This window comes from Hemiscyllium ocellatum, chromosome 19, assembly GCF_020745735.1.
Source record: "Hemiscyllium ocellatum isolate sHemOce1 chromosome 19, sHemOce1.pat.X.cur, whole genome shotgun sequence".
NCBI classification, from domain to species: Eukaryota; Metazoa; Chordata; class Chondrichthyes; order Orectolobiformes; family Hemiscylliidae; genus Hemiscyllium; species Hemiscyllium ocellatum.
This window is the reverse complement of record NC_083419.1, coordinates 73235230-73252986: the sequence shown is the minus strand read 5'-3', so window position 1 is coordinate 73252986 and position 17757 is coordinate 73235230.

Here is a 17757-nt window from a genome sequence, read left to right as displayed (position 1 = left end):
GAGGCCCCTCATCTCTCTTTACAAACGTTCCCCTCACTGCAACTTGTGCTTCATTTGTTGGTCATGTTGTAGACCCAGATTCACTGTGCATACAGACAACATACCTCACCAAGTTTTGGCTCACAAAATCGTCAGGTCTCGCTGACTGCAATATGCAAGAACAGAACATTCTGTAAAATAACCACCACTATCTTTCCAAAAATAGAATGTGAGAACATCAGAAACAGGGGCAGGTCGTTCACTCCCCAGCCTGCCTTGCCGTCACTAAGATCTGCTCTTGGTCTCAAAATCACTTTCATACCTAATACTTCCTTGCCTTCAACTCTCTGACAGATCAATATTCATCTATTTCCTCTTCAAATACTTTCAGTCATCTGGTTCCCCGAACACTTTTGAGTAGAGAAACCCTGGCATTCAATCCCACCTGTTTGAAGAAAACCCTTGCTGCTCCTATGTCATGGCCTATTGATGTGAACAAAAGAGGTTGACACAAGGGTTCAGGTAAAAATGACTGGCCCTGATATCAAGGCAATGGTTAACTTCTGTTGGCATCAAGGAGCTTTCTTAATGGGAATCAGAGTAAACTCTCCAGTGTTTGGAGTCAAACTTGGCACAATGGAAGATGTTCATCATCTCAATCCTGGGTCACCTCTGTGGGAGATCCTTAGGGAAGCTTCCTCTTCACAAACATCTTCAGCTGCTTCATCAATGTCTCCCCACCCCCACCCTCCCCATCATAAGATCAGAAATAGGGATGGTCACTGGAGATTCCACAATGTTCAGAACATTTTGTCCCCCGTCAGCTCCTGAACCAGCCTGTGTCCATGTGCACCAAGACCCAGACTCCGTTGTAACTTGTGCTCTTAAAGGGTCTTTAACATTCATGTAACAGCATTGCCTGACACTGCGCATTGCCACAGTAAAATCAGAGTTCACTCAACACCTAACGCTGGTTTCAGGAAGCCATTCAGCCCATTGACACTATTGGTGATGAAGAGGGACAGCCCATTCAGTGCCTCCAGCCTATTACTCAAGAAGAGAAGGAGTACAATGTTATGGGCCACACCAGAGCCCCTCGAAAATATGTGAAGACAGTAGCCAAGACTCTTATGTTTTCTTATTTTAAAGAAAATGTAAAGTTTTTGTTACAGATGCAATGTGACCGGTCAAACTACTCTGTGGTAAGCAAAATACCAAAAATTTCAACACGAAAGATGAAATAGAACCAAAGAAAGAGGAGTTTAGAATAATATAATTCTATTGGACAACTTAACAGACTAATATAATTAGGAGCTATTACTAATGAACTATTCCAACATAGGAAACTCCCATAAACACAGCCTTTGGCAAAAAGGAAAATTCAGACACAGAATGGGACAAATATTTCTCCAAAGGAATTGAAAACAGCATCAAGAGAAATTTCAGAGAGCGTAGCAACCAGGAGACATTCACTAACACTTCCAACACTGTGGAGACCCCTATAATTTTTTATGTTACTGTGAAACCAAAACCTAGAGATTCTAACCTGTGAGAGCTGGCCACATTGATTCAGGTGCATTAATGTTAAACAAAGGCCTCGCTAGCTGTTTACTTAGGTGGTGTGAACTCGCCAGCTTGGGAACAATCGTTCAATCTCTCGCTTAAAAGAAACCAGAACAAAATAACATCTTAAACCTGCAGCATTGTCATACTTGTCAGCACATCGAGCTGTCAAACAGGAACCAGGGGTAACCCAGTCAGGCCCTTAGCCCTGTCCAATTGGACGAGCAAGAAGCCACTCAGTCCCTTGAGCCACTTACACAGGAACAGTAGGGGGCCATTACCAAATCAATGCACTTACACGGGGGCAGAATGAGGTAATTTATGCTGGTTCCTGATGAATGTCTTATGCCCAAAACGTCGATTCTCCTGCTCCTCGGATGCTGCCTGACCTGCTGTGCTTTTTCAGTAATCGCCTCTCTACTCTGATCTCCAGCATCGGCAGTCTTAAGTGTCTCCTAATTGATGTTCAACATGATGAACAAGTGGAGTAGAGTCTGCACAGACAGTCTGCTCCACGTTGTTCCTCTTGGCTCCATCTGTCATGATACACACGTGGGACTTTAATGTAGTTTTCTCGTGGTGAGCAGGGAAGCCATATGTCTTGTGTGATGTCTCAGGAAGGCACCTTCCATCTCCGAGAGGACAGCCTGGTGTTCTCTATGCAGGGCGGAAGATGGTGGGAATGGCTACCTGTTTCAGATGGAAGGTATTGTGGCTGCTGTTGGGGATTGTGAGCAACATGATGTTCAGTACGGGTTCACACGCCGACTGCACAATAACGTGAGGAGTGTTAATTTAGGCATATAAACTATTAGGAAAGTCACGTTAGACTGATGAATGGGCTCTCTAAGTTCAAATAATGCTGATGATGTTCATGTTGATCTTGTCTCGTGCATGTCCTGTTCAATGTAACCTGTATGCCTTACTCTGTCCAAGTATATTTGAGGTTATTTTGTTCTGGTTTCTTTTAAGCGAGAGATTGAACGATTGATCTGTCTGGCCATGTTGACTATGATCTGCCTCCACTACTCATAAATAAAGTGTTTCCCTGTACTGAGGTACACGTGACAAAAAGTGAAAACAATCAATCCTGGGCCAAGTATAGAATTTCTCTCCCTATCAATGTCTCTTTTGGAAATAAGTGAGCGCTGCCACTCCTTGTGTTTCAGCATCACCATTTGTTCGTCTCTCACAGCTCTACAGGTTAAACACTCAGCTTATTCACTCTATTCTCATGTTACATCAACCGTGTCTGTGGTAAGGAGATCATTCCTTACAAAGGGGATCAAATCTGTACATAGTGCCCCTAATGTTCTCTCAGCAAGGCTCTACAACAGCAGGAAGATGGCATTACTAATGTACTCGAATCATCTTACAATGAAGGACAGCGTACCATTGACTGCACCCATTACTTACACAGGGATTGAGCAGTCAGCATAGACTTGTGAGTGGGAGATCATGCTTCCCAAATTTGTTAGAGTTCTTTGATTAAGTGACCAAGAAGGTTGACCAGGGCAGAACGTAAACGTAGTCACTGTGGATTTCAGTGAGGCCTTTGATAAGTTTCCATATGGCGGGATGCTCTGTAAGGTTACATCACGTGGAATTCTGGGCAAACTGGCAAATTGCATACACAGTTGACTTTATGGTAGGAAGCACAGGGTGTTGTGGACGGATCCTTGTCAGACTGGAAGATGGGTCCATTGTTGTTTGTTATCTATGATTTGGTTGAGAATGTACAAGCATGATTAGTAAGTTTGCAGATGCCACTAAAATAAGTGGAAGCATGATCAGTGAGAAAGTTAATCAGAAATTGCAGCAGGACCTTAATCAGGTGTGGAAGTGGGCCGAGAAATGGCAAATGGAATTTAATATAGATGTGTGAGATCTTGCATTTTTGAAAATCAAATCAAGGTAGGAGTTTCATGGTGAATGGGAGCGCCCTATGAGGTATAGTGGGCAAAGAGAACTTGGCGTTCAGGTGCACGGTTCCCTGAGAGAAGTCACAGGTAGACAGGGCAGTGAAAAAGGCATTTTTGACACTAGCAGGGCATTGAGTATAAAAGTTGGGAATTTATGTTGCAGTTACACAGGACTTTAGTAAGGCCGCACTTGGAGTATTGTGTTCAGTTTTGTCACCTTTGTTATAGGGTTGATGTTATGACATTAGAAAGAGTGCAGAGGAAATTTACAAGGACGTTGCCAGGACCCAATGGTTTGAGTTATAGGGAGAGGTTGGACAAGCTAGGACATTTTCTTTAGAGTGTAGGAGACTGAGGGGGGACCTTATAGAGATATGTAAGATCATGAGGGATATGGATAGGGTGAATGCTCTCAACGTTTTCGAAGGTTTAGAGAATCGAGGACGAGATGGGATCAGTTTAAGGTTAAAGGAGAAGGAATAAAAGGAATAAAGGCCACTTCTTTACACAGAGGGTGGTACGTGGAAAGGCTGCCAGCAGATGTGGCTGAGAGGGCACACTAACAACATTTCCAAAGCATTTGGGTAAATATGTGGATAGGTTAGATTAGATTAGATTACTTACAGTGTGGAAACAGGCCCTTCGGCCCAACAAGTCCACACCGACCCGCCGAAGCGCAATCCACTCGCACCGCTACCCCTACATGTACCCCTTACCTAACACTACGGGCAATTTAGAACGCCCAATTCACCTGACCCGCACATTTTTGGACTGTGGGAGGAAACCCACGCAGACACGGGGAGAACGTGCAAACTCCACACAGTCAGTCGCCTGAGGCGGGAATTGAACCCGGGTCTCTGACGCTGTGAGGCAGCAGTGCTAACCACTGAAAGGACTAGAAGGATATGGGCCAACTGCAGGGAAATGGGGTTAGCGTGGATGGACATTTACAAGGTAGAGTTGAACCCTTCTGTTAATTAAAACCAAACACACAGAAAAGCACATCTCACCTTGCAATCTGTTAAAATATGAGAGACACAGATTTCCTACTTTCCACTGTTTAAACAAACATTAGCAAGTTAGTTTCTTAACTTTAATAGTGAACACTAAACAACAACTATTCATAAATCCAAGCCCCGCTTGTGTTAGCTACTTATTTTCTGACTCCAACACTGTAAAAATATGCTGTTGCAACAACCCACATATTAAACATTACAATTTCAAGACCACACAGTGTCCATCTTCCCCGCTGTGTTCACTCTTCCAGCTGCTGATCTCCCTGGGTAATGTTTTGTTTTCTGCAAGTATGTTCGACATGAACATGTATCTTCGATTGAGAGTGTTTCAGATGGCCAGTGAGCACTCCTGCTCTACAGCAGTTACTCTGCTGTTGGATAGCAGTGGCTCTCCCTCTAGTGTTCAAAATGCTGTGCTTATGTACTTCCCATGATACAATAATTCTCATAATTTGATTGCTTTCCATGTGACCAAACAATAACATTCTAATTCTGTTGGTTTCTGGTATCCTGAGCGTTATTTAAACTCCTTTGATTGCATTTGAATTGCTGTCAAAACAGCAACCAAAACTCAGGTATCCAATTCCCAGCTAAGTGTTACATTTGGGACAGTATGACCTTTAGCTGGTATTTGTGGCTGTACTTTCTATTCAGCAAAACCCATTCTGTCTTAAAGTGACCAGACATGCTTTCAGCTTCATAACATCTTACCCCCTCAGGAAAGAAAATATGAACCAACAGAATGAAAAGATGGCTTCATTTCATTTCCTCTCATTCTTAATCCCATTTTTATGAAATACAAAACTATTAATCTCAGTTATACCATTCATATTAATTCTGCACAAATATAAAACACTGGAATAATGCAAATCTTATTGAGACTTCTTCCTTTAAATTCACGATAACATATCTACTATCAAATTTTTACAACCCACAGCATAACCATTTTGTCAGTTTAAAGTCTGTAACATAAGACTCCAATTAAATTGTCTGATATTTTGTTCTTTAAATATCCCCAAAAATGCAGGAGGATTGTTGTTGTTGTCCGACAATTCGTTTGTCACGTAAACATTAAAATACTGTCACGGCAGTACGAAACTCAATCATTAATTTTCAATAATGGGGATGTTGTATTTATTTCTGGTGGATATTGACCTTTTTCGACAAGTAGCCAATTGGCCATTCAATTCCATCATCTTCTTTCTGCATCAATTCATCTCCGACCCCTACATCCCTAGCATCAGACACAATTTTCAAAGGGTTTCAAAATATTTGGTGCAGATAAAACTGGTGCGGTGATTAAACCTGCATTAAAATTCTTAAATACCTGCTGGCATTATTCTGTTCACCACAATTCTCTGTTATTTTTGAATAAATCCAGCAGTGGTGCCAATATCCTGCTGAAGTTTGCAACAAACTTCCGATAGCATACACTCAGTTCCAAAAACTGAAACACCTCTTTCTTCAGGCATGGTGGTGGAAATTCCTCAAGCCCTTCATCTTTGTGTTCCAGGGGGTCAACCTTCGGTGTCCAATGCAATGTCCCAAGAGCATCACCTCTACCTTCGGGAATTCTGTTTTCTTTAAGTTTGTTGCCAAGTTTGCTTCTTGTAATCGTTCAACATGCTCAGCCAACTGTAACATGTGAGCTTTCAATCACTTGCTAAAGATCACTACATCAAACAGATAAACTGCACAATTTGTTCATCTGGCCACAAAACTCTGTTCCTGCGACTTAAAGGTGGCTGGTGCACTACTCATTCACATAACAGACTCGATAACGTTTTCGTCATATCCGGTATCTTTACCAGATAGTTTAACTGACTCAACATTTTTTTTAAAATAGAAAGGGGCCACTAAACCTGGTTTTGAAGGGATATCCTACCACTGTTGGTAATACTAATACATCACCCCCACCCTCCTTTACCTGTGTGTCGTGCCCATTTCAGGTGCTGTTTAGCTAACTCATCGACTCAATTTAATTTCTCCCTCACCTCACATACATAATCCAAGTGTGAGATCTCCGACTTTGGTCCCGTCAATTTATATTTAACAAATTTCAAAGGACCTCTCACTTCATGTATGGATATTAACTCAAAAGGAAGTAAACGGAGTAGGTTTATTTGGGGCATCTTCGATGGTAAGTAATTTAATGGGACACCTCTATCCCAATCATTTGGCCAATCCTGACAGTACGCTGTTAACATGGTCTTCAGTGTCTGATGCTAACTTTTCAATGCTCCCTGGGATTTAGGATGGGCGTTCTTGATTTGAAGTGCTGTATGCCTAAGCTATCCATGACTTCCTTAAATAGCTGAGTGGTAAAATGCGACCCTTGGTCTGACTGAATATCTCTGTGTAGCCCACAGCGAGTAAAGAAAGCTACCAACCCCTCCAACTCCCACTTTGCCTTAACACTCGGAAATGGCAGTGCCTCTGGAAATCTGGGAGACACATTCATTATGGTCAGCAAATATTGGTTTCCACTTTTATTTTGGAAAGGGGAGCTTTTCATTAACCACATGATTAATCATAAACCACATGAAAGGTTCTTCGAATACAGGAATTGGCAACAAAGGTGCTGCCTGTGACTTACCTACCATTTGGCAGGTTTGACATGTACAACAAAAATTAACCACGTCCGTGTGCATTCTAAGCCACTAGAAATGCTTCTGTACATTATCCTGAGTCTTCTGTACACACAGGTGACCACCTGCAGTTAGTTCGTGTGCTACTTGTAACGCAGTATGCTACTGGCAACATGATCCAGTGAACTTCGGCCCATTTCCCTTCTGAACTAACCTACCGTTTCTCTCCACGTTCAGGTATTTTCCTGAAACATTACATCAAACAGGGTGTCAGTTAACTGAACATCAACACCTTTGTCTTTTTCTTTCGTGTTTCCATCCTGCTGTAACTTATGACAGTGGAATCTTGTTAGTTCACAGTATGGAAAGATGCCTGGGTATATTTTATTTAACTCCTCAGTTCCCGAGTTTTCATTTTAATTCTCCACCACAAGGGGTGTCTCCCCATTCTTGGATCCTGCTAAACCGTTCCCAAGAACAAACTGTGTTCTTGGAACTGACAGTCTGTCACTCGCTCTCACTTTTACTTCCCCAATCTTGATTTGACACTCCAACCTCATGTTTCTGTCCCCATTCCACAAATTATTATGCTCTTGAGTAACATGTCAGAAAGAGTGAAAATACTTCCACCCCTTATTATTAGGGGATGAGATAAAGTGAGCAATGCAGATGCTGGAGATCCGAGTTGCAAACTGTGGGGCTGGAAAAGAACAGCGGGTCAGGCAGTATCCAGGAGGCATGAGAGTTGCCGTTTCAGGCAGAAGTCCTTCATCAGGAAAGTGGGGGGGGGGTGTTAAGGGAGTGGGAAGGGGGCTTAGAAATAAACAGGAGGGTGGGATGGAGCTGTGTGGAAGGTAGCTTGGAAGATGATAGGTAGATGCAGATGGGGTGTGATGGTGATAGGTCGGAGAGGAGGGTGAAATGGATAGGTGGGAGGACAGTTGAACCCCTCAAACTATACAGCATCAACATTGACTTCACCAATTTCCAAATCTCCCCTCCCCAACCTCATCCCAGATCCAACCGTTCAACCTAGCACCGCCCTCTTGAACTGTCTGAATTGTCCATCTTCCTTCCCATCTACCCACTCCACCCTCTCCTCCGACATATCACTGTCACTCCCACCTACATCTTCCCATAGCCTTCCCAGTGACCCTCCAGCCAGCCCAGCTCCTACCCTCTTATTGATCTTTCAGTCCCCTTGTCCCCAAGCCACATTCCTGACAATGGGTTTATGCCAGATATGTCGATTGTCCTGCTCTTCAGATGCTGCCTGATTTGCTGTGCTTTTCGGGCGCCTCTCTTCTCAACTATTAGAGACATCAGATCTCGTATCTCACAACATTTTAATTTCTTGTCCTTCCCTACCCCCCCACCCCACCCTTTCTGAGTAAATTTTATCTACAGAGGCAAATTCTTTACAGAGATCAGGTACTAACTCCATACCTACCCCTTGCCTCGGCTGTTCACTCCCCTGCAGCTCCTCGGCTCCACCTGGGGTCTCCTTTACCAGTTTTCACTAATCCCACTGCCTTAGCCTCTTTTCCCACATCTTTTCCCAAAGTGTCTTCCTTCAATGCCCAGCACTGTGTGTCCCAGCTTACTGCAGTGAAAACACCTTTCTCCCATTGCCCTTCTTAAACCATCAGTACTGTAATTCTATGTGTTCCACTCATTGATAGTGAGAACACCTGAGGCCTTTCACCTCCTTTCAACCCCTTTGGGCTTCTTTTTTCACCTGTGCTAAACTATTGTCAGTGTGCTCTACTGTTCACTTTGCTTTGTAGGATCTCCCCCTTTTCCCAATTTCTATCCCTCACCGGATGAAAATCCTCCCAGAAGCTAAATTTCATCTCATGCACCAATGCATATTTACCTGCCATTTCTGCCGCGCTTCTCACTTCTTGAACTTTCTGTACATTCACATGAATTCTTACTCGCTCTGGAACTGAGTCTTTAAACTCTTCAGCAGAATAATCTCTTTTCGAGCCTCGCAGGTCTCATCCGTTTTTAATCTTCGAGTAAAAAATGAGGTCTGCAGATGCTGGAGATCACAGCTGCAAACGTGTTGCTGGTCAAAGCACAGCAGGCCAGGCAGCATCCTGAGATGTTGCCTGGCCTGCTGTGCTTTGACCAGCAACACATTTGCAGCTCATCCGTTTTTAAGGCCAGCGCCCATCTATCGAAGTGACTGTGGTTAACTCTTTCAAATGCAACATAAGTCTGATTTGGTTTCGTCTCTACATTTTGGAACCACTGTCGTTATTCTTCTAGTACCAATGCATAACCACACAAAATAGCCCGTTTGACATCTGCATAATCCTTTGTATATTCATCTGACAGCGCTGCACATACCTCACTAGCTGTACCCACCAGCTTAGTCTGAATTAGCATTACCCACAAGTTCAAAGGACACACCATCTGCCGAGCCATTTTTTTAAATGAAATGGTGGTGGATGATTAAACAAATGACTGGAGGAAAGGGATCCACAAACAGCCCCATTCTAAATAATTGAACAGACCTACACATCAGAGTAAAAGACAAGGATGTTTTATCTGCAACATCCTCAGCGAGAAGTGCTGAGTGGATGATCCAGCTCACCCTCGCCATGACTCTCACAGAATCACAGATGCCAGTCTTTAATCAATTCGATTCACGGCACGTGACATGAAGAAACAGCTGAACACAGTAAATACGACAAATGCAATGGGCCCTGACACCATTCCTGTAATAGGACTGAAGACTTGTGCTGCACAACAAGCCGTATCCCTGGGGAAGCTGTCTCATTCCAGCTCCAACTCTGACATCTCCCTGGCAATGTGGAAAATTACTCAGCTACATCCAGTCCCCTAAGAGGAGAATAATTACAATTTGACCAATTGTCACTCCCTCAGGGCAACCACGATAGTCAAATTGGTGGGAGTTATTTTTGACAGAGTTTCAAGCAGCACAGACATAACCTGCTCAGTGTGGTTTCTGATAGGTCTCCATGAGGAGATGGTGCTGTTGTGGAGATGTCACTGGATTACTAATCCAGACCAGGCTAATGCTCAGGCAGATTGTGGAAGTTAAAAATAATTAATAAAAATTAAGATGCAAAATCTGGAGTCAGTAACAATAACCTGGAAGCCGATGTCGATTCTAAACACCAATTTGCTTTCCCAATGTACTTTCAGGAACTGAATCTCCCGTGCTTTCCTGGTCTGGATTAAAAGTGATTCTATATACACAGACATGTGATAAACTCTACAATGGTCTCTGAAACGGCCAAGCAAAATACTCAATTGTATCAAACTGTTCCGAGGTCTTAAATGATAAAACCAGACAGAATACCCGGCACCAGCCTCGGTATCTGAAAAGGGAACGGGAAACATAATCCTGCCAACCCTGCAGAGACCTCCTTCCTAACATCTGATTGTTTGTGACAATTTTCCCACAGACTACACAGAAATACCAAGAAAGGAGGAGGTCATACAACATATTGAGCCTCCCCCATTGTAGTTCATTTTCAAACATCTCCTCAATGCACCTACCCCACACAATGAATATATCCGTTAATGAGATTAACCTTGGGAAGCTATAAAATAGGAAGTACAGTAGTCCCTTTGGTACATTGAGTTTGCTACCCAATTCAGTCTAATGATGGCTGGCCTTTTATTTCCACACCGTACTTATGCTCTCCCCTCATCCCTTTAGTACCTCTAAATCCTTATTTATATTCGGTGCCTTGGCTTCCAGGTGTGAGCAAATTCCCCAGGTTCACCAGTCGCTGAGTGCAGACATTTATTCTCATCTCGATGCAGAATGCCCTACCTGTCACTAATACTGTGGCCCCTTGTTTTAGACACCACAGGCAGGGGAATTATCATCCCTGCTTCCAATCTGTCTCACCCTGTCAGAGTTTTATATATCTCACTGAGATCACCACTCATTTTCCTAAAGCCCATGGAATACAGGCCCAGTCACCCCAAACTCTGCTCCCACAACAAGCCTGGCATCCCAGAGATCAGTCTGGTCATCCTTCGCAGCTCTCCCTCAATGTCAGTTTTTTTTCACTTATAACGTAAGGAGACCAAAACTGCACACGATTCTGCACAATTTTCGAGGTTGGGTCTCTCCAAGTGCCTGTACAGCTGCAGTAAGACATCCTTACTCCTGGATTCAAATCCTCCTGAAATGAAGGTAAACGCACCATTTATATCCTTAACTGCTTTCTGTTCCTGTAAAATTGCTTTCAGTGACTGGTGTACAGGGGGATCCAGATCCTTTTCAATGTTACAGCTCCCCACTTTGTGGGTCTATGTACACTGGTCAGCGTGACAATGCCATTCACAGCATTGACCTCTGGGTTGAGAACTCACTGCGCTGCAGGGATCTCGGAACGCTGCTCAGAAGGAAACAACAAAAAGGAGCATACATCGCTTTGTAGATCAAGATGGTTCAAACATAGGCTGACAATCTCTTTTTCCCACCAAAGGGCACACAGTCACCTCTGCCCACCTTGCTCTCCATGTACCACGTATTTGTCTATTCACTCCACTTGCCTCAGTCACCTTGGAGCTTTTTTACAACCTCCTCGCCCACTCACAATCCCGCATCCTTTAGTGCTGTTTTCAGGTTGAGATATATTGTATTTTATTCCCGCAACCAAATGTTTAATGGGTATTGTGAGCAGCTGGAGCCCGAACACTGATCCCTGCGATGGCTCAGCAACCTTCCTCTGCTATTTATTTTCCCCAATTTCATTATTTCGTGAATCTGTGTGTCTCTGGCTGGACCAGCATTTGTTGTCTGTTCCTTGTTGCCCTTGAGAAGGTGTTGCTGAACTCTTTTGTTGTACCGCTGTAGTCCACCTGCTGTGGTTGACCCACAATGCCATGAGGGAGGGAATCCCAGGATTCTGACCCAGTGACTGTGAAGGAACGGTGATATAATTCCAAATCAGGATGGTGAATGGCTTGGAGGGGAACTTGAAGACGGTGGCGTTCCCATACATCTGTTGCCCTTGTCTTTCTGGATAGACGTGGTCGTGTGCTGGGAAGATGGTGTCTGAGGATCTTTGGTGAACCATTTCAGTGCAACTTGTAGATAGTAAAACACTGCTGCTGCTGAGCGTAGATGATGGAGTATTGTGAATGAAACGACACTCAAACTCAATGCTTAGTCCTGGATGGTATCAAGCTTCTTGAGTGTTTCTAGGACTGCAATCATTGGGGAAAATGGGGACTTTTCGAGCACACTTCTGACTTATGCATTGTAGATAATGGACAGGCTTTTGGAAGTCAGGATGTGAGTTACTCACCGCAGTGTTCCTTGCTTCTGACCTGCTCTTGTAGTTACTGTCTTTATACGGCGTGTCCAGTGAGTTTCTGAGCAACGATTACCCCCCAGGATGTTGATATTAGCGGATTCAGTGATAGTAACACCACTGAATGCCAAGGCCAATGACTAGATTGTATTTTAGTGGTGATGGTCACGGTCTGGCATTTATGTGGCGTCAATATTACTTACCACGTGTCAGCCTGGATACTGTCCGGAAATTGTCCCATTTGGATATGGCTTGTTTAAGTATCTGAGGAGCCACAAATGTTGCTGAACATTGTGCAATCATTGGCGAACATCCCCACTTCTGACCTTATAACACACGGAAGCTCATTGATGAAGCAGCCCTGAAGATGTTTGGGCCTAGGCCACTGCCCGACGGACTCCTACAGACATGTTAGAATGTTCTGTGAAGACAGAACTGAAGTAATGGCCTCATAGTTCTGCCATTTCACTCTTACCCATTGCCCATTCTTTGGTTTCAGATTGTAAGGAAGCTGCACTTATTTTCTCATATTTCTCACATTGACATGATTTAACAAGCTATTACAGTTCACTCTTATAACCTTTGTGAATATACTCTTCAGAAATCGATCAATTTCTGCCTTCAGATGCTCAATACTTGACACCATACACTCACAGGAGAATAGACTCTGTGCCAACAGAAATACAGCATTTCTTTATTAGTCCCACTTTCCAACACCAGGCCCATATGCAGGAATGCTATGGCACTTTCAAGTGCTCGAACAAGCACTTTCTAACTGTTGTGTAGAATATCGTGGGATTCTTGCTAATCTCGCCTGTTTGCACTTCTCCATGTCACTCTGTTAATCAGTCCACTCGATATTTCTAAGTTTCACTACAATCACCTTATGAAACTCAAGATCACAGGCTGAGTTTCCCCATCAGACAATCTTGCCATTTTAGGGATTAATCTGGATAATACCTTTTGCAGTTCCTCTGTAGTCAGTATATTATATCTGAGGCTGGGACTCCAAACGGTGCACAATACTTTAAGTTTAGTCCCACCAACACTCTGTGCAACTGGTGCACGACATGTTCTACATTGCAATTACATTCACATGAATGTAAACCTAATTTTAACTGTCCTGTTTGCATATATTTTTCCCAATACCTTGCGCTTTAATTTTTCTTATGAGCTTACTGTGTGAGTTCTTAAAACATTGCTCCTGAATATCCAACTATACGTATCTATTAGTTCTTCATTTCCTATGTCTACAAGAATCATCTTCAAACCATTCCAAAAAGTGTTTGCCACTTATGGCTTTCTTTTAATCGATGCGTTATCATACTTCCCGGTTTTGCCATTACCTTCTACATATCCAGCAGCACGTTCTTTGTAATTGAGTCCAACAGACACCCGACTGCGGATAACAAGCTACCGGTCTGAAGTTCACTGCTCTCCATCTTCATCCTTTCTTAAACTGTCGGATAATATTTATAACCTTCACCTTATTCAGATTGGCTAAATGCCTTTCAGTAATGTGTCAGAAAATAACATGAAAATCCGCAATGCAATCATTATGTCTATTGTTGCTTCATCTGAAATTCTTGTATGAACTACATTTGGTCTGACAGATTTATCAATACTCAATTCTGCTATCTTTTCAATGACGATCTCATCACTGATAAGAATCATCTTAGACTTTACTTACATAAGTCCCATGGTCTCTTGGTATTTCTGGGAGAATTTCTGGATATTCTTCCTTGATGATGGACACAAAAATAACTGTTTCTTTTCCCTGTGATTTCTCTGTTCTCTACAATAAATGATCCTGTCTGCACACTCACTGTCCCACATTTGACCTTGATTTTGCTTTCGTTTCATACATGCTTTTTAGCTGACTTTATGTTTTTGTTTGCATGCTTTACATTTTTGATTTTCTTCTCAGTTTCTTGGCCATCCTTTACTGGGAGAAAGTGAGGCCTGCAGATGCTGGAGATCAGAGCTGGAAATGTGTTGCTGGAAAAGCGCAGCAGGTCAGGCAGCATCCAAGGAACAGGAGATTCGACGTTTCGGGCATAAGCCCTTCTTCAGGAATCCTTTGGACTGGGATAAGGTGGGGCTTGGGAAAGTGGGGAAACTGGTGAAATCCACATTGACTCCTGTGATTGGAGGATCCCAAGGCAGAAGATGAGGCTTTCTTCCTCCATGCTACTGGTGGTGAGGGAATGGAGATGTAGCAGGCCCAGAACCCTCATGTCCTTGGAAGAGTGGGAAGGGGATTTCAAGTGTTCAGCCACAAGATGATGGAGTTGGTCAATGTGGCTGTCCCAGCGATGCTCTCTGAAAGGATCCACAAGTTGGCGTCCTGTCTTGCCAATGTAGAGAAGACCACATTGTGTGTAATGGATGCAGTAGATGAGGCATTCTGTCTCCGTTCATCACCTTTCACTTTCTGCCCCAATTTCATCTACCTGTACATTCTGTACTGTTCTGTACATTAGATTAGATTACTTACAGTGTCGAAACAGGCCCGTCGGCCCAACAAGTCCACACTGACCCACCCCCACTCAGATCCATTCTGCATCTAACACTATGCGCAATTTAACATGACCAATTCACCTAACCTGCACATTGTTTTGGACTGTGGGAGGAAACCGGAGCACCCGGAGGAAACCCACGCAGACACGGGGAGAATGTGCAAACTTCACACCGCCAGTCGCCTGAGGCAGGAATTGAACCGGGGTTTCTGGTACTATGAGGCAGCAGTGCGAACCACGGTGCCACCGTGCCGCCCACTATCACACTCCCAGCTACCTCCCCTCGCCACACCCCCTTCTCATTTATCTCTCAGCCCCCTTGGAAAAAAAGCCTCATTCCTGATGAAGGGCTTATGCCCAAAACATCGATTCTCCTGCTCCGAGTATGCTGCCTGACTGTGCTTTCCCAGCACCATACTCTTCGACTCTGATCTCCCGCATCTGCAGTCCCCACTTCCTCCTCATACCTTCATGGCTTGCATGACTCAGATTTATAATGGTTATTTCAAATGAAACAAAAATTGTTGTGTACTCAAACATCATAAAAGAAAATAAATACATTGTGCTCATTGGTCCCAAAAGGTCCTTAACAGCAAAGTTTTCAATTAGTTCTTCTGATCATTCAACACCAATTCCTAAATAATCTGATCTCGAACTCGGTGCTCGACATAATGTTAATACTAGACATCTCAGACATGATCAAGAAATCCATTTTCCCAGCATTAGCATTCAGTTGGGTTCACACAGCTCAGATCTAATTTAAACAGCACATTATTACTGCAGTAGCCACAGACGTGTATATCTCACTTTCCTGTTTTATAACATACCCAGCATTTGTATTGCAGCTTTCACTTTGATATATAACTCCCATCAATGTTTGCTCTCCTTGTTCTTTCTGAGCTCCACCTTATTAGATGCTGTAGAATCTGAGCGACGTGGTCTCTGGGTAAATTAATGTTCATGATCATCTCGCCACATCATTTATGCTCTTCTTAAGACCTTTTGTTATGCTGTGGAGTAGAGAAGGACAATGATCTTTCAACAATGCTGTGCATTCCCCCTCAGACTGCTGGAACATCGTTGGGAACCATACAGCAAGCTGATAAAGTGTTGCTGCTGCTGTACAGGGTCTTAGTGAGATCACACCTGGAGTACTGTGTACAGATTTAATCTCTTCACTGAGGAAAGGATATTGTTACATTGGACCAGATCGTTCCCTCAACTGATTCCTGTGATGAAGGTGTTAACCTATAAGGAAAGGATAATCAGGTTGAGTTTAGACAAATGAAAGATGATCATATTTTTACATCGAGGACCGGGAGGAGTCAGTAATAGAAGCCAATTACACAACAAATGGAGGAATCCATTCCAAATCTCCAGCTTGATACGCAGAAACAGCCGAAGGATATTCACGCCTTCGACCCTTTTACAACAGGACAGGACAAGGCTACACAGCCCTACAGCCTGATGTAAGGTTACAGGAGGAGGCTAATCAGTCCCTCGATTCAAAAAACTTGACCCAGAGGAGGCCATGCTGCACCATTATCCTGTTACACAGCAACAGGATGAGTCCATTCAGCATCCTCAAGTCTGCAACACGGGAACTGGATGAGGCCACACAGTGACTGGAGATTTGGAAAACAGGAGGTCATTCAGCCCCTCCGATCTTTTGTAGGGGAATTGGACAAGGATACAAAGTATCTGAGACTGTTTATTAATGACAAAGTTGGAGGTAATTCAGACACGTGTCTGTTGTATGGGAACAGGAGAAGACTAATCACTTCCTCAGTTCCATCTCAGGGATGCATGAGGAGACCGTTCAGTATCTCCAGCCTATGATGGAAGAATATGAGAAGATCCATTATCCTCTCAAAATGTTACACAGCAACAGGAAGATTCCGTAATCCCCCGATGCCTTAACACATCAAAAGGAGGAGGTCATTCTGGCCTTAGAGATGAGAATATAGGAAAATCAGAAAGACGTCAGCTCATCGATTATGTTCACCAGCAGGATGATGAATCCATTCAGCCACACATGCCTCTTACACAGCAATTGGAACATATCCCTTAAAAACGTGTGCCGGTTAATGTTCTCAAAAGGGAAGTCTTATAATAGCTGTATACATTAGGGAGTAAAACGTAATGATAAAACTATTGCAATTTAAGGCAAATTATTAGAATCCGTTGTTGAGGACATTTGCAAAGTTAAACCACAAGCCATCACTGTTTTACAAAGGATAAATAGAGTATGAATTGTTTGCTTGAGTTACTTAAGAATGTGACAAACAAGGTGGATAGTAGGATTCCTGGAGATGGAATTTATCTGGTCTTCATGAAGGCATTGGATATGTTCTCCAAAGAAGGAATAATTTATTAGCTTGGATGGAGGATTGGTTAACCAAGGAAATGCAGTCATTGGAATAAATGTGTCATTTTCTTTTGGCAAATGCAATTTATGGGGTGCCATTGATTTCAGCACTCATGCCTCAACTACGTGAGTTTGATATTATTACTCGGTTGTTGGGATGGAAAATATTATTTTCAGAGGACACTAATATTAGCTCGAAATTACTTCGGAATGAAGATAGAAGAGATATAACAATAAATATGGATAGATTGGTCAAATGAGCCAAAATTTGGCAATGAGAATTAAGTTGGAAAATATGGGTTAGTCAAGTTGGCCAGCGTATTAGAAAGGCAAATTATTATCTAAATGGAGAGAAACTCTAATGTGCTTTGGAGCAGAAGGATACGGGTGTCTGCTTGCATATCATAGAAAACCTGTATGCGGGTACTGCAAGTATTGAGAAATGCAAGCATAATCTCAGTGTTTATTTGGAAAATGACAAAGTAGGAAGGTA